Raw genomic sequence first — 18,490 nt, forward strand, 5'->3', positions numbered from 1 at the left:
CTTACAGAAAGCCCGAACGGTTTCATAACCAGAAACTGCCGTCTAACAAGCTATACGAAAACAGCCTGTGGCACTGCACCCCTTCCTTGCTTCCGGGGTTTCTGTCATTGCCTGTGCTCCTGCTAGGGTGTAGTTTACAAACAAACAAAAAATTACTAAGAAACATTGGTATTTGCAACCCCAAAAGCTCCAACTTTCACTAATGCGAGACTGATTGCATTACAAATGCTTGTTTAATTGTTAAACAGCGAGCAGACAAGGAGTTGTTGGTGTATTTTGTTTAATGTGCTGTCTCTGAGCTTCTATGACCCTGAACCCAGGAGGGTCCCGAAGGGACTAATGTGGTCATCCAAGGTGAGAGCGGCTCTACCAGCGCGCCAGGACACGAAGTGAACAGTATGTTCAATGCTTGGTACATTTGGGACGTTAAATGACTGCACTAACCTCAGCCCCAGAATATTTGGGGAAAACGGACATTCCCACGAAATAGCCAGGCAATGTCCTTTACTCTTCTGCCTCCAGGCCTACTCTGGGTTAAGTCTGGATCTGAAAAAAGAAAACCAGCAACTGGGGTCACCTCTGGCTCCTTCTAGAGAGCCGAACTCAAGTACAGAACAGCCTCCGGAGTGAACAAGGGGCACACTGCCCCGGTGTATGGTCTCTATGAATGGGAGAGGGCTCAGAGTGGGCACTGGAGCACACTGCCCCGGTGTATGGTCTCTTTAAGAATGGGAGAGGGCTCAGAGGGGGCACTGGAGCACACTGCCCCTGTGTATGGTCTCTATGAATGGGAGAGGGCTCAGAGGGGGCACTGGAGCACACTGCCCCCGTGTATGGTCTCTATGAATGGGAGAGGGCTCAGAGGGGGCACTGGAGCACACTGCCCCCGTGTATGGTCTCTATGAATGGGAGAGGGCTCAGAAGGGGCACTGGAGCACACTGCCCCGGTGTATGGTCTCTTTAAGAATGGGAGAGGGCTCAGAGGGGGCACTGGAGCACACTGCCCCGGTGTATGGTCTCTATGAATGGGAGAGGGCTCAGAGTGGGCACTGGAGCACACTGCCCCGGTGTATGGTCTCTTTAAGAATGGGAGAGGGCTCAGAGGGGGCACTCGAGCACACTGCCCCTGTGTATGGTCTCTATGAATGGGAGAGGGCTCAGAGGGGGCACTGGAGCACACTGCCCCCGTGTATGGTCTCTATGAATGGGAGAGGGCTCAGAGGGGGCACTGGAGCACACTGCCCCCGTGTATGGTCTCTATGAATGGGAGAGGGCTCAGAAGGGGCACTGGAGCACACTGCCCCGGTGTATGGTCTCTTTAAGAATGGGAGAGGGCTCAGAGGGGGCACTGGAGCACACTGCCCCTGTGTATGGTCTCTATGAAAGGGAGAGGGCTCAGAGGGGGCACTGGAGCACACTGCCCCCGTGTATGGTCTCTATGAATGGGAGAGGGCTCAGAGGGGGCACTGGAGCACACTGCCCCCGTGTATGGTCTCTATGAATGGGAGAGGGCTCAGAAGCGGCACTGGAACACACTGCCCCTGTGTATGGTCTCTTTAAGAACGGGAGAGGGCTCAGAGGGGGCACTGGAGCACACTGCCCCTGTGTATGGTCTCTTTAAGAATGGGAGAGGGCTCAGAGGGGGCACTGGGGCACACTGCCCCTGTGTATGATCTCTATGAATGGGAGAGGGCTCAGAAGGGGCACTGGAGCACACTGCCCCCGTGTATGGTCTCTATGAATGGGAGAGGGCTCAGAAGGGGCACTGGGGCACACTGCCCCTGTGTATGATCTCTATGAATGGGAGAGGGCTCAGAAGGGGCACTGGAGCACACTGCCCCTGTGTATGGTTTCTATGAATGGGAGAGGGCTCAGAAGGGGCACTGGAGCACACTGCCCCGGTGTATGGTCTCTATGAATGGGAGAGGGCTCAGAAGAGGCACTGGAGCACACTGCCCGGTGTATGGTCTCTATGAATGGGAGAGGGCTCAGAAGGGGCACTGGAGCACACTGCCCCGGTGTATGGTCTCTTTAAGAATGGGAGAGGGCTCAGAGGGGGCACTGGAGCACACTGCCCCTGTGTATGGTCTCTATGAATGGGAGAGGGCTCAGAGGGGGCACTGGAGCACACTGCCCCCGTGTATGGTCTCTATGAATGGGAGAGGGCTCAGAGGGGGCACTGGAGCACACTGCCCCCGTGTATGGTCTCTATGAATGGGAGAGGGCTCAGAAGGGGCACTGGAGCACACTGCCCCCGTGTATGGTCTCTATGAATGGGAGAGGGCTCAGAAGGGGCACTGGGGCACACTGCCCCTGTGTATGATCTCTATGAATGGGAGAGGGCTCAGAAGGGGCACTGGAGCACACTGCCCCTGTGTATGGTTTCTATGAATGGGAGAGGGCTCAGAAGGGGCACTGGAGCACACTGCCTCGGTGTATGGTCTCTATGAATGGGAGAGGGCTCAGAAGAGGCACTGGAGCACACTGCCCGGTGTATGGTCTCTATGAATGGGAGAGGGCTCAGAAGGGGCACTGGGGCACACTGCCCCTGAGTATGGTTTCTATGAATGGGAGAGGGCTCAGAAGGGGCACTAGAGCACACTGCCCCTGTGTATGGTCTCTATGAATGGGAGAGGGCTCAGAGGGGGCACTGGAGCACACTGCCCCTGTGTATGGTCTCTTTAAGAATGGGAGAGGGCTCAGAGGGGGCACTGGAGCACACTGCCCCTGTGCATGGTCTCTATGAATGGGAAAGGGCTCAGAGGGGGCACTGGAGCACACTGCCCCTGTGTATGGTCTCTATGAATGGGAGAGGGCTCAGAGGGGGCACTGGAGCACACTGCCCCTGTGTATGGTCTCTATGAATGGGAGAGGGCTCAGAAGGGGCACTGGGGCACACTGCCCCTGTGTATGGTCTCTATGAATGGGAGAGGGCTCAGAGGGGGCACTGGAGCACACTGCCCCGGTGTATGGTCTCTATGAATGGGAGAGGGCTCTGAGGGGGCACTGGAGCACACTGCCCCTGTGTATGGTCTCTATGAATGGGAGAGGGCTCAGAAGGGGCACTGGGGCACACTGCCCCTGTGTATGGTCTCTATGAATGGGAGAGGGCTCAGAGGGGGCACTGGAGCACACTGCCCCGGTGTATGGTCTCTATGAATGGGAGAGGGCTCAGAAGGGGCACTGGGGCACACTGCCCCTGTGTATGATCTCTATGAATGGGAGAGGGCTCAGAAGGGGCACTGGAGCACACTGCCCCTGTGTATGGTTTCTATGAATGGGAGAGGGCTCAGAAGGGGCACTGGAGCACACTGCCCCGGTGTATGGTCTCTATGAATGGGAGAGGGCTCAGAAGGGGCACTGGAGCACACTGCCCGGTGTATGGTCTCTATGAATGGGAGAGGGCTCAGAAGGGGCACTGGGGCACACTGCCCCTGTGTATGGTCTCTATGAATGGGAGAGGGCTCAGAGGGGGCACTGGAGCACACTGCCCCCGAGTATGGTTTCTATGAATGGGAGAGGGCTCAGAAGGGGCACTAGAGCACACTGCCCCTGTGTATGGTCTCTATGAATGGGAGAGGGCTCAGAGGGGGCACTGGAGCACACTGCCCCTGTGTATGGTTTCTATGAATGGGAGAGGGCTCAGAGGGGGCACTGGAGCACACTGCCCCTGTGTATGGTTTCTATGAATGGGAGAGGGCTCAGAAGGGGCACTAGAGCACACTGCCCCTGTGTATGGTCTCTATGAATGGGAGAGAGCTCAGAGGGGGCACTGGAGCACACTGCCCCCGTGTATGGTCTCTATGAATGGGAGAGGGCTCAGAGGGGGCACTGGAGCACACTGCCCCGCTGTATGGTCTCTATGAATGGGAGAGGGCGCAGAAGGGGCACTGGAGCACACTGCCCCTGTGTATGGTTTCTATGAATGGGAGAGGGCTCAGAGGGGGCACTGGAGCACACTGCCCCTGTGTTTGGTCTATTTATGAAGGGGAGAGGGCTTAAAGGGGACACAGGAGCACACTGCCCGTTTTAAAGGTCTCTTTAGGAAGAGAGGGGGCTCAGAGGGGACACTGGAGCACACTGCCCCTGTGTATGGTCTTTTAGGAAAACAGGGGGCTCCGAGGGCACACTGGAGCACACTGCCCTTTGTATGGCCTCGTTATGAAGGGTAGAGGGCTCCGAGGGGACACCGGAGCACACTGCCCCTGTGTATGGGTTCGTTATGAAGGGTAGAGGGCTCCGAGGGAACACCGGAGCACACTGCCCATGTGTATGGTCTCTTTAGGAAGAGAAGGGGCTCCGAGGGAACACTGGGGTACACTGCCCTTTGTATGGTCTCTTTAGGAAGAGCAGAGGGCTCCGAGGGGACACTGGGGTACACTGCCCTTTATATGGTTTCTTTAGGAAGAGAAGGGGCTCTGAGGGAACACTGGGGTAAGCTGCCCTTTGTATGGTCTATTTAGGAAGAGAGGGAGCTTCGAGGGGACACTGGAGCACACTGCCCCTGTGTATGGTCTGTTTAGGAAGAGAGAGGGCCCAGAGGAGACGCCGGAGCACACTGTTCTTTGTATGGTCTCTTTAGGATAAGAGGGCTCCGAGGAGACACTGGAGTACACTGCTCTTTGTATGGTCCCTACAGGAAAAGAGGGATCTGAGAGGACACTGGGGCGTACTGCCATTGTGTATGGTCTCCTTAGGAAGAGAGGGGGGTCTGAGGGGACACTGGGGCACACTGCCCCTGTGTATGGTCTATTTATGAAGGGTAGAGGGCTTCGAAGGGACAATGGGGTACACTGGCCCACAGTATAGTCTCTTTAGGAAGAGGGAGCGCTCAGAGGGAACACTGGGGGCACACTGCACTTTGTATGGTCTCTTTAGGAAAAGGGGGCTCAGAGGAGACACTGGAGCACACTGCTCTTTGTATGGTCCCTTCAGGAAAAGAGGGCTCTGAGGGGACACTGCAGCACACTGCACTTTGTATGGTCACTTCAGGAAGAGAAGGGTCTCCGAGGAACACTAGCACACTGACCCTGTGTATGGTCTCTTCAGGAAAATGGCGCGCTCAGATTGGACAGTGGAGCTCACTGCACTTTGTATGGTCTCTTTAGGAAGAGGAGAGTGCTCGGAGGAGACACTGGGTCACACTGCCCCTGTGTATAGTCTCTTTAGGAAGATGAGAGGGCTCCGAGGGAATACTGGGGTACACTGCCCTTTGTATGGTTTCTTCAGGAAGAGCAGAGGGCTTGGATGGGGACACTGCCCTTTGTAGGGTCTCTTTAGGAAGAGGGGGCTCCGAGGGGACAATGGGGTACACTGGCCCCGAGTATAGTCTCTTTAGGAAGAGGGAGCGCTCAGAGGGAACACTGGGGCACACTGCACTTTGTACAGTCTCTTTAGGCAGAGGAGAGGGCTCAGAGGGAACACTGGGCAACACTGCACTTTGTATGGTCTCTTTAGGAAGAGGGAGCGCTCCGAGGGAACACTGGGGTACACTGTCCTTTGAATGGTCTCTTTAGCAAGAGGAGAGGGCTCCAAGGGGACACTGGCACACACTGCCCATTTTGTGTGGTATCTTACGAAGGGGAGAGCGCTCAGAGGGAACACTGGAGCCGACTGCACTTTGTATAGTCTCTTTAGGAAGAGAGGGGGCTCAGAGGGGACACTGCTCCTGTGTATGATGTCTTCAGGAAGGGGAGAGCGCTCGGAAGGGACACTGAAGCACCCTGCCCTTTGTATAGTCTGTTTAGAAAGCAAAGGGGCCCAATGGCGCACACTGCCCCTTTGAATGGTCTCTTTAGGAAGAGGAGAGGGCTTTGAGGGGTACACTGGGGTACACTGCCTTTTGTATGGTCTCTTTAGGAAGAGGAGAGGGCTCTGAGGGGAAATTGGAGGACATGGCTCTTTGTATTGTCTCTTTAGGAAGAGGAGAGGGCTCCGAGGGGACAGAGGCACACACTGCCCCTGTGAATGGTCTCTTTAGGAAGAGGAAAGGGTTCGGAGGGGACACTGGGTACACTCCCCTTTGTATAGTCTGTTTAGAAAGCAAAGGGGCCAATGGCGCACACTGCCCCTTTGAATGGTCTCTTTAGGAAGAGGAGAGGGCTCGGAGGGGACACGGGGTACACTCCCCTTTGTATAGTCTGTTTAGGAAGAGGAGAGGGCTCAGAGGGAACACTGGGCAACACTGCACTTTGTATGGTCTCTTTAGGAAGAGGGGGCTCCGAGGGGACACTGGGGCACACTGCCCTTTGTACAGTCTCTTTAGGCAGAGGAGAGGGCTCAGAGGGAACACTGGGGCACACTGCACTTTGTATGGTCTCTTTAGGAAGAGGGAGCGCTCCGAGGGAACACTGGGGCACACTGCCCTTTGTATGGTATCTTTAGCAAGAGGAGAGGGCTCCGAGGGAACACTGGCACACACTGCCCATTTTGTATGGTATCTTACGAAGGGGAGAGCGCTCAGAGGGAACACTGGAGCCGACTGCACTTTGTATAGTCTCTTTAGGAAGAGAGGGGGCTCAGAGGGGACACTGCTCCTGTGTATGATGTCTTCAGGAAGGGGAGAGCGCTCGGAAGGGACACTGAAGCACCCTGCCCTTTGTATAGTCTGTTTAGAAAGCAAAGGGGCCCAATGGCGCACACTGCCCCTTTGAATGGTCTCTTTAGGAAGAGGAGAGGGCTCTGAGGGGTACACTGGGGTACACTGCCCTTTGTATAGTCGGTTTAGGAAGAGGAGAGGGCTCTAAGAGGACATTGCTCTTTGTATTGTCTTTCTAGGAAGAGAGAGGGCTTTGAGGGGACACTGGCCCTGGGTATGGTCCCTTTAGGAAGAGAAGGGGCTCCGAGGGGCCACTGGGGCACAATGCCTCTGTGTATGGTCTCTTTAGGAAAGGGAGGGGCTGTTAATACTTATCACCCACCTCCTCACACAGGTACAGCAAACCCAAATGCAGCAGGAACATTACAGTGGAAGCAGTCGCACATAAACCCACTTGTATCCCTGCATGAAGATCTAGGTGCCCCTGACTATACCATCAGCATGCCCCTCATCTTTAAACGGGCTCCTACATCCAAACCGAAAGTGTGCAGCCCTGTGCTCAGGATTGCAGTCGCTTTGTGTCAGACATCTCGCTCACCAACCATTCAAGCCACCAACCACTTCTACTGCAGCTGTCCTTCCCAAAGCTGGTCCTTTTCCTCGTGTAAAACGATTGTGCTATTCCGTCAATGATCCCCAGCCAAAACCAGCAGCAACTTCCTATCGCTGCACTGTTCTCTAGGCCAACCCTGGAGCGCCACAACCCACTCCATGAAGACTGTGTGGTAACTCTGCCCTGGTGCGCATACCTCCAAGGCTCCTCTCCCCACTTACCTTGATGATCCAGTGATGCTATCTGTACTGCAGCTGTCTGTGTGGCTGTGGGCAGAAGCCCCAGTGAGCGCTACCTTTGTTGTTTCCTGCTGCCCCACTCACTCCGGGCGCCATCGGGCCTTCAATCCTGGGAGGGACAAAAGAGGAGATGTGTAAGGACGGCAGGGTGTGCACAGAAGGCATGGGCATACAGATGCAAACTCGTGGCACAGGTGCAGACTCACAGGCACAAGGGTAGACACAGGGCAGACTTACAGGGAAGGAGTACTTGCCATTAATAGTGTATATCAGGTCTGAACTCACTCCACCTGCATGAATGAGCCCATGCCAACACCATTTATTCCCATATCCGTCTGTACCATGTAACATAAGAATTAAAATAGAATGTCTTGACTATACGCTAAGTAGGCAAATAAATTAAATAAAATCTTTGCTTCCCCCGACATATCCAGAACCAGCTTCTTCTACCACATCCAGCTAGACCAAGATCTGCGCCCATGCCGCCACTAGAACTAGCATCTTTGACAACATTGAAAGAAAGATCATTCCGCCCGGTCCCACAGCATGTCTGACCACATGCAGCTGAACCAACATCCCTGGACGTGCCTCCCGGAACCTCCAACCTCATTCAGCAGATACAACATTTCTGCAAGCACCCCCCAGAACCAACATTTCTTACCATATCCAGCAGAACCAGCATTTCTCTCTCTGCCCACCAGAACCAGCTTTTCTCACCAATCACATTCAGCAGAACCAACATTTCTGTCTCTGCCCAACAGAACTAGCATCGATTACCATATCCAACAGAACCGAAATCACCAGCCGCACCTCTGTGTTCCACCATATCTGCCTACTCAAACCGTCCCCTTCCACGCCCAGCACTTAATAAGAATAATAATAATACCGACATTTATAGAGAGATTACCCGACACTGCTCATGGTAGAAGGGACACGGGGCAAAATCACGATCGCGCTCAGATGAATCTGTTTTAAAATCACTGAACCTTTTAAAAATATTCCTGTGTGTACTTAGAAGAGGCATTTAAAAAATGTATAGCATTTTACGCGCTCTGTATGAAAATTCAGTGTGTCTGACCTGCACTTAAAAACTGACAGTACCTTGCGCTCTGTTTTTTTATTTTTTTAACTCGGGATTGATTGAATCGTGCCGAATAGCTGACAGAACTTGCACACGCTACATAACGCGTTCACTGCATTTCACCGGCTATGAGTACTTCCGCCTGCTAGAGCGGGACACATAGCGCGTGCCATTTTGGTCAGCATTTCAGCTGATCTTGGTGAGAGCGCTTCCCCGTACTTAAGGGAGGGGAATGCAAGCGAGCAGCGCGCTGGGGATGAGATCAAATGGGAAAACAGCAGCTCCTACCTGGGGGTGACTCTGGACTCTAAACTCACATGGAGAAACCACATAGAGAAGACCTGCCAGAAAGCAGCAACAAAACTGTCTGCACTATACCCACTCCTGAAGACCAAGTCGATGCCCTTGCAGAGCAAGGTGCGAGTAATCACCGCAATAATTCGGCCAACCATGACGTACGCTGCACCAGTTTGGAGTGGCTGCCACCCGCAGCTTCGGAAAGACCTGCAGAGACTACAGAGCAAGGCCTTACGGATTGCAGCAGGTGCTCCACTCTTCACCAGAACAGCAGACCTCCACAGAGACCTAGGCGTTGAGATGTTGGACGACCATCTCCGCAAACTCAACAGGACATTCTATAAAGGACTGGATCAAAAAGACAACCCACTGATCAGGAAACTTGCAGACATTTCTACAAACCCAGTTGACCGCTACCCGAGGCCCATCGAAGCGCTAAACTTGTGAAACTGAAACAGCAACACAGCATCCAAAAACCCATCACTGCCTGAGGGCAAATCGCCCCAGCAGGTACCCAAAACTCATCACTGTCAGAAGGCAACCGCCGCGGCAGCCATCAAAAGCTCATCACCGCCAGAAGACATTTGGCAGACGAATACAAGACTCTGCGACTAAACTTGCTGACACTTCCGCAAACCATATTGACCGCAAACCATATTGACCGTAACCTGCGGCCTTTCACAGCGCTGACCTTGTGATCCAACCTCAACTGTGACAAAGCGTCACATCAATAGGACAACCGAAACAGCGACTAAAAAACTCAAAATGAATGTGGAGTAATGAGGCTATCGCCTCGGTATCCAAAAACTCACCGCTGTCAGATGGTGTGAGAAGTTGGCCTGGTATATGATGCTCACTAGTTAAAGTGATCACCTTGTACCATGCCAAGCAACCCTTATGGTGTGGTTGTAAGTCAACCTTTTCGGACTAGCTGCCCTAGTGGTAGCGTAGGCTAAGCAGTCTTTGAGGCTAAACTCGTGAAGCGTGTTAAGCCAGCTGTTTTACCAAATGCAACCCCCTTTTATACCAATGAAAGGACACCACACAGATATATATTCAAAATATATATGTATTTATTTCTCAAAGTAACCCCTAGTCTCTTTATGAGCACAGGAGCACAAATCGTCAAACAAGATTACAGTAGAATACACAGAAGTTGCACTTTATATGGATAGGCCCTGGTGGCCGCTCAAACCATATACTAAAATAGTGGTAAAAGTACCACGAACAGAAAAGGGAAAAGGCCTAGGGCCTCTAGAATCGCTGGGCCTACAAGGAGCTAACTTCAGTTAGTGACCAGGAGGTCCACGGGTTGCGTGTGCAGAGCAAATAGTCACACGCGTGCTCCCATAGGTTTCAATGGGTGCGTAAAATGTACAAAGTTACTGCAAAGAGGATCTTCCGGATGGACTAGGAACTCAAGATTTGGAACACAGGCACTAGAGATGTAATACTACACTTGGGCACAGGAGTGCCAGCTTTACCTCACCCACAGGAAGCGGGTGCATAGGCCTCGAAGTGCGTCGGGTTTCTTCTATCTGTTCCGTGGAGCCTGAAGACAAAGATGCTGCAGGCGGTCGGTCCGGGAGAGATGCGGTGGATCCCAGAGTGGATCGGAGATGTTGAAGACCTGTAAGCAGAGGGGACAGTGTTCACAGTCACTAGCCAGTGACCAGCGTGGCACCAGGTGGGTACCAGGCAATGTCGGGTGCAAACAGGAAGAAAGGTGTAGCTTGTCTCTGCAGCCACGTGGTCCCTGGAGGTCGACGACGTCCAGGAGTCGGTTCACGAGCTGTCCCACGCAGGCTCTCGCTGTCGGCGGTGTCGGCGACTTGATCGAAGCAAACAAGCCTTGGCAAAAGCAATTGTTGTAGGAGATGAAATAAGCTGATGGTTCTGACCAGCAAGGTCAGAAGGACTGCTCCTTTGGAGGGGAGCAAGGGCCAGTCTGGAGCAACCAGACCAGCGGTGTATTTCGTGAAGTTCGTCGCCAAGATGGCCACTAGCCAGCGGGCCAGCAACCGGTTAGGCGCGTCGAGTGGCAAAATGCAGAAGGGCCCCACGCAGATCGTGGAGATGCTGGAGGGCTCACCTTTGGTGCAGATGCTGCTCGAGGGTTGGGCTTCTCAGATCCCAAAGCACAACTTGGAGGGAGCCTCGGTTGTTGCGCTTGCAGCTTGTCGTGGTCGTTCCAAGATGGCTGGCTCCACGTGTCTCGGTGCCTCCACGGGTCTCCTCTTTTCAGGGACTGTGGATCGGGCGGTGAGAGGTCTGGAGGTCCAGGTCTTGTCAGTCTCTGGGCTCGGGCTCCGGCGGGAGGCGGCGGCAAAGCAGACGTTGATTCGCTGGATGGTGCTTGCGTTAGCAAGGTGGTCACTCCCTGACCACAGGGGAGATTTCCTTCAGTCTTCTGTGCAGCAGAATGTTGAAGTTCCCGTCTTCTTCTTAGTTTCAAGTTGATTCCAGGATGTCTGAAGTCTTAGGACACAGCTCCTACCTTTAAGCGGATTCTAGGGGACGGACTACCTGCTAGGTCCCTCCCTATGGGTGGGACCGGGAAGGGGGGTGGTTACACCCCCAATCCTTTGTCCAGCTTGCCCCAGTCCCGGGACTGGTGTGCCCCAGGACCGGTTTGAACTGGCATATGCACCGAGGCTCCTTGTGAGCCACAGGCATGTCTGGTTTCTTTCAAGCCCTACCTGACCAATACACAAAATCCTGTCTGGGGTGGTGCATGCACCTCCCCTGGCAGGAAACCCTTTGTCCACACCTCCCAAGCTGGAAGGACTCCCAGCAGCAGGAGGGCAGACTTGTGTCTGTGGTGGCAGCATCCATTTTGTGGATCTGAGGCTATGTCTGATTTTACCCGGGTTTCAGGTACTGTACATGTCGTGTCCCTCTAGAAGGGTGGAATGCTAACCCCGTCGCCAGAATTGGCGAGGGGTTAGTATTCCAATTCGTATGACACCTTACTCGACATGTTTTGATAAAGCCAAACCAAAGATAGCATTTAACCGCGAGGTTCATAATGCACTTAAGAGTATATGGTATGACGATATCTGGAAACAGTAGAAGGAAGTTGTTCCGACCACTGCAGACAGGCTCAGCTCATGCCAGAGCACCATCTCACATGGAACCAAGCACTCTGCCTTCAGGATTGTTAAGGCCTGCCATAGGAGTGACTTATAGGTTACCAGGTGTCCCATTTAAGGTTAGGTATAGGTATACTACACCTAAGTAAGAGGTGATTACACCAACTTACCCCAGCTGAGTGATCAGCCAGTTGTGTCAGATTGTTAGGCCAAGCCTGGGGTGGCATAATACATGCTTCAGCCCCTGGCAGGCCTTGGGTACACCAATGCCCTGGGTACCTAGTGTACACTGGTACAGGGGCTGACAGGGTGATCCACTTCCAATTGGTTATGCACCTAGGGTGCATAGTTTTAATTCAGTAGAGAGAACAGCAGGCTGGGGGTCTGATTGGCAGGCCCACAGCCTCAATATGTTAAAACCCAGTGAAGCAAAAAGCAAAAATTTGGGGCGACCATAGGATAGCAGACCCTACTCTCCTACAGATGGAATCTGACAGGCGAAAACAAGACACACTGACGCGAGCAGCGTGCGCGCCGCTGGCGCGCCAGAGGTAAGCCCGTCTGCGCCCGCTCGCACACCAGTCGCGCTCAGCGCCAGCCATGAAGCCGCTCAGAACCGTCACCCGCATAGGGATAGTAGACTCTGCTACTCAATGGAACAGCTCTTGCACATAGGTGAGCGAGGGTCGGCTGATAAAAAAAATGGGGTGGCCTGGGTAAAAATACCAATTCTTTGGCAGACCAACCACTGAAAAACATCAAATGTGGGCTAGTCAATGTTCGGTCTCTATACACACTATCAAGAGATCTTCATTTTATTAGAGTGCCACAACCTGGACGCTTTATTCCTGACTGAAACCTGGACCTGTAATGATTCAATAGTTGAGCTAGGGCTAGCCGGTCCCCCAGGATATAAAGCGTTGCATAAACCTTGGCCCAATGAGAGAGGAGGAGGGGTTGGAGCCATATCTAAAGAGAAATGAAATTTCTCTCCCATCCAGCTGGATGACGTGGAGGGTATAGAACTTTTAGGATTCTCCCTTAAAGAAACAAGAGGGCAAGTTCTCTCGGGCCTTGTGTGCTACAGACCCCCAGGAGGGCAGAGTCCCCAGTGTCGGGCACTGATTCACATTGTGTATAACATTACACTGACACATTCCAGGATGAAGATTCTGGGGGACTTCAACCTCTGGGACAATGGTAGTCTGGGCACGCCCCTAAGAGAACTGACTCAGGCTTGCGAAAGTCTTAATCTGCAACAACTAGTTTTACAACCCACACACCATGGAGGCCATATTCTTGACTTAATATTCGCTAACGCCAGGGGGGGCAATGGTGGTCGAGGTCCTACCGTTATGCTGGACCGATCACTTTCTTATACACTTTACAATAGCACTGCCAAAGGCAATTAATAAAACGGTGTTCCCTAGAAATGACCGAATGGGAAGAGATTGGGCCAAACTGCTTAATAATAAACAATCGCCCCTACTCATGTAGACAAACCTGTATACTCCCAACAAGTCGGTGGAGGAAAACTACCAGGCCCTCTGTGCCCAGATAAACTAGATGCTCGACCAGAGAATACCTCTGAAGAAACACAAAACAACAGATAAGATATCGGCCCGTGGTATAATGAGGAGCGGAGAGAGATGAGGAAGAGATGTAAACAAGATGAAAGAAAATGGAGAAGACTATACGATGAAGTAGATAAAAGAGCTTTCAAATTGCAGCAGATGTTACAGAAGGAGGCGATTAATAAAACCAAGGTGGAATACTTCGCCAAAGTCATCCTGCAAGCATCCAACAGTACCAGAGCTATTTTTGGCATAGTGAAGGATCTAGCCAAACCAGAGTGTGTTGGCAATAAGATTCCAGCCACGCAAAAGTTATGCGATGACCTTGCATCCTTTTTTGAGGAAATAAATCAACAAAATCATCAGGGAGCTTGCCCCACATAATCATGTCGAGGAGAGCGTTGAAAATATTTTATCTACGAATGAAGAGAACACGCCTCCAACATCAGCATGAGTAGAGGAACAGAAGGTGGACTTAGACGGTAGCCGTCAAGCCAACTTGGAGAAAGTTCAAATCCCCACTGAAGAATTATTTTCAAAATTAGCGTTGGGGGTTTCATCTGGATCTCCACTGGACCCTCTCCCTCAAAATATCTGGAAAGAATTTAGGGCAGAGCTTTTTCATCGTCTCTGCCAAATCTGTAGCCAATCCTTAAATCAGGGAGAAGTCCCAAAATGCTGGAAACAGGCTGTGGTAACCCCACTCCTCAAAAAACCAACACTCGATCCGGGCTGTCTGTCTAATTACAGACCCATTTCTCTACATCCGTATCTGGTAAAGATTCTGGAGCGAGTGGTTAGCAAGTCCCTATCCCACTACTTGGAGGACCGTCATCTACTAGATGAGCTGCAGTTCGATTTCCACCCCAAACACAGTACGGAAACAGCCCTGGTAACAGTACTGGATGAAATGAGAATGCGGGCTGACAATGGCCAGTCAGTTATTTTAGTACTGCTGGACATGTCAGCCGCATTCGACACGGTGAAGCATGGCATACTACTTGAAAGACTTCGGAGTATTGGAGTTAAGGGTCGGGCAATTAAATGGCTTCCGTCATATCTGACAGATAGGACACAGGCAGTGAGCATCCGGCCTTTTTCATCTATAAAGACAGCCATTCAACATGGCGTCCCGCAGGGGACTGCCATCAGCCCGATCCTATTTAATATCTACTTGAAACTACTTATTCCCCTTATTAGATCTTTTGGAGTGGAAGTGATCAACTATGCTGATGAGACGCAGCTAGTGTTCTCAGTGGAAGGAAACCAATCTGTGTCTATGGATAAATTCCACGAGTGCATGCAATGCACAACCATTGGCTTAGGAAGAATTACCTTCAATTTAATGGAAACAGACAGAGGTCGTCTATTGTACCTCAAGTAAGATAGCCCGCCCACTCCCTACGGAATTCCAGCTGACCCCCACAGGCACACCATTAATTCCAATTAAATCGGTACGTAACCTAGGGGGAATGATGGACAACAATCTTCAGCTGGACTCGCAGGTGAATAAAACTGTGGGTACCTGCTTCTCCTTAATTAGAGCACTTAGAAAGATCCTCCCACTACTTCCCAATTTGGCTACAATAGAAATAGTGAGGCGTGTCGTCATGAGCAGGCTGGACTATTGTAACTCCCGGTACCTTGGCGCTCCAAACTCCTTGATAGGGAAGTTGCAAAGGATCCAAGCTATAGCAGCCAAACGGGCGTTGAATCGACAACGCAGGTCTTCTACAACTGTGGCACTGAGAGCCTTACACTGGCTGCCCCTGCAGCAGAGGATACAATTGAAGTCTCTCTGCATTGTTTTCAAAGCTGTTCATGAATTGGGCCCTAAAGCATTACAGAGAAAACTCTCGTGGTACTTGCCCACGAGAAATCTACGTTCCTCCTCAGCCTATCTAGTAAATACCACGACATTCAAAAGATCTAGAACCGGAGGGAGAGTCTTCAGTACGGTGGCCTCCCGGTTATGGAACAACCTCCCGATGGATATCAGACAGTCTGACAATCTCACGCATTTCAGGAAAAAACTGAAAACGCGGCTGATCCAGAGAGAGGAGTAACATGCAGTTCTATCTTGTCCTCCCCTGCCTGGTATCCATCCTTGCATGACTAGTATGTAGTTAACACCAAGGTAACTCTCCCAGCGCCAGGATATCTGTAGGGTGACAGAGCGCTATACAAGAACATATTACATTATAAAGCGCAACAGCTACCTCAAACAGAGGTGTCCCGGCGATCTAGCAGTAGGCTGTAGGCCAACGAAAAGCTCACAGAAGAGAACCCTAAACACCGACTCTGACCTGAAAAGCCAGGTCTTAGCTGCTTGCCTAAAAACAGACTCTGAATCAATGTGACGGAGGTTACCAGGCAGGGAGTTCCACAGTTTGGCCGCCACAACCGTAAAGGACCTGCCGCCTAGACCAGCCTTCCTGAAGCGAGGGGTGCAGAGCAGCTTTTGTGAATTGGCCCTCAATGAGCGAGTCTGCTTATAGCAGCATAGCCTTTGTTTTGGGTAGCTAGGGCAGTTACCATGCGTAGCTCGAAATGCCAAGGTCAGAGCCTTGAAGGCAATTCTCTTTGCTACTGGTAGCCAATGGAGCTCTTTTATATGCGGAGAGACATGACGATGGAATGGAACACGTCAAATCAGTCTCGCAGCCACATTTTGGACCATCTGCAGTCGTCTAATTAGGTACTTTGGCAAACCCAAATAGAGGCCATTAGCATAGTCCAGCCTAGATGTCACCGTGGCATGGAATACAATTTTGCGTCAGTCTTCAGGAATCAACTGCAGAAACTTCCTCAAATTTCTCAGTTTGCGGAAACAGGTGGCTGTCACCTGCCGTATTTGAGCTGAGAATTAAAGATCAACCTCCCACTTCACGCCTAGATTTTTTTAAAGTAGCTGCAGGGGCAGGAGGTGGTCCTATTTCCATCGGCCACCAGAGAACTAGCACTGGAGGCGGCTCCTTCCCGAAAAACATCACCTCCGTTTTCCTGAGTTTATTATGGTTCATCCACAGCGCAATGTCTCTCAGACAGCCCTTGAAGGAGTCCTCAGTCTGCTCTTTGAAGGAAAAAAACAGCTGGGTGTCGTCAGCGTATAAAATCGCCTTCACCCCCACAGTTAGCTATCAGAGAGAACAGCGGCGCCAGATAGAGATTGAACAGAAGTGGACTCAACGCTGGCCCCTGAGGGACTCCACTTCAGAGTTCTTTCTCTGACCTCTGGTCTTCTCAGCTTCCTGGTGCTCGATTCCATCTCCAACCACCCTTCTTTCTCTGGCACTCCCTTGGGCTCCATCCAAAGCCTTCTATTTCTAGTTGCGCCAGACGATTGTCCACCGTCTGAATTCCTTCCCCATTCAACATATTTTGCCATCTCTGTGGAGGACATGAGATGTTCTTCTGCTTTCTTATTCCCACCCCTCCCTGACAACCTTAAATCGATCATTACTGGATTTCAGACGTCAATCTCAACATGATCATTACCTGATCACAATCCGCCAATGGATGGTCATGCATATGCTCGTCCCTAAATTGTGCAAAACTGAAAATCCTCATTTTCAGCTTCTTCAGACGTAGCTCTTGGGCCGCTATTCTTCTTCCCTGAAGATACCCACATCCACTCTTCGCCACAAACTGTAATGTGTTATTTGACTCAAAGTAGTGACTAGATTCTATGACCTCCACCACAGCCACCGGTCTGCAGCACCTCAGCATTAGGAAAGCTTTCCCCAACCTTCACTGTGTATTACCAAGGCAAAGAACAATGCACTCATCAACTGGAACTTAGATCACCGCAACAGCCTCCCAAGATACAGCTTCACCGTGACAGGGTGACTTACATTCAACCTAGGGCACCATTCAGTCTTCCACCGCCCCACCGGCTCCGGGCAGGCTGACTCTACAAGCCACAGAGCTCAGTTCAAGCCCTTTTCCCAGGTCAAGGGAGCTCATAGCCTGTCACCCACTATCTGGCCCATTCCCTCGACTGACTCCCTCTCGCTGGATCACTGCGTTCCATTAACCTTCACTCCATCCCTTCCCAAACTAGCTTGCACCCCCTCTTGCTTGTCTTCACTTCCGTTATTGTGACCCCCCTGCACTTGAACGCCCCCCACAAGCCCTCCGGCTACTGGCCCCATGCCAGTTTTCAACACCAGCCTGGCCAAACGTGTTACTCGTATATCCTGTTGAAATAAACCACTGTAGCTGCAATGTAGATTAGGACTTTCATTGTTTATCTAAATATAAAAAGTTCATCTCATTAATATAGCATGAAAATGACCTACTGCTTGCCCTATTCTCTATAAAATATCATTATCCATGTCCACAGTAAACGGGAACGGATCGAGCAAAACCAGGCGCAACAGCACCAGACATCCGTCAGCAGCAAGCAGGAAGGAATCTATCAGAACCAAACCCAGCAGGACCAGACACAGCATCTCTGTCAGTAGCAAGGATCTATCAGAACCAGGCGCAGGAGCACCAGACATCTGTCAGTAGCAAGCGGGAAGTGATCTAGCAGAACCAGACCCAGCAGGACCAGACATTTCTCAGCAGCAAGCCAGAAGGGATCTATGAGAACCAGATCCTGTTAGACCAGACACACCATCTCTGTCAGCAGCAAGGATCTATGAGAACAAGGCGCAGCAGCACCAGATATCTCTCAGCAGGAAGTGATCTAGCAGAACCAGGCGCAGCAGCACCAGACATCTCTCAGCAGCAAGCAAGAAGGGATCTATCAGAGCCATGCACAGCAGGACCAGACATCTCTCAGCAGCAAGCACGAAGGGATCTAGCAGAACCAGACCCAGCAGAACCAGACATCTCTCAGCAGCAAGCGGGAAGGGATCTAGCAGAACCAGAGCCAGCAGGACCAAACATTTCTCAGCAGCAAGCGGGAAGGGATCTACGAGAACCAGATCCACTTGGACCAGACACACCATCTCTCTCAGCAGCAAGCAGGAAGGGATCTAGCAGGACCAGACACACCATCTCTATCAGCAGCAAGCAAGAACAGATTTAGCAGAACCATCAGTGAGCG

General features: G+C 51.6%; 1 protein-coding gene across 1 annotated transcript in view; it reads right to left on the reverse strand.

Moving 5' to 3' along the window:
* Positions 1-18,490, reverse strand: part of LRRC8A (leucine rich repeat containing 8 VRAC subunit A) — a 93,895-nt gene that overhangs the window by 63,302 nt on the left and 12,103 nt on the right. The window contains exon 2 of the mRNA XM_085614044.1: positions 7,373-7,499. The gene's annotated coding sequence lies outside the window, so the exon portion shown is untranslated. The remainder of the gene's footprint in view (positions 1-7,372; positions 7,500-18,490) is intronic.

The sequence above is a fragment of the Triturus cristatus genome, chromosome 1_2, assembly GCF_964204655.1.
Source record: "Triturus cristatus chromosome 1_2, aTriCri1.1, whole genome shotgun sequence".
Taxonomy (NCBI): Eukaryota; Metazoa; Chordata; class Amphibia; order Caudata; family Salamandridae; genus Triturus; species Triturus cristatus.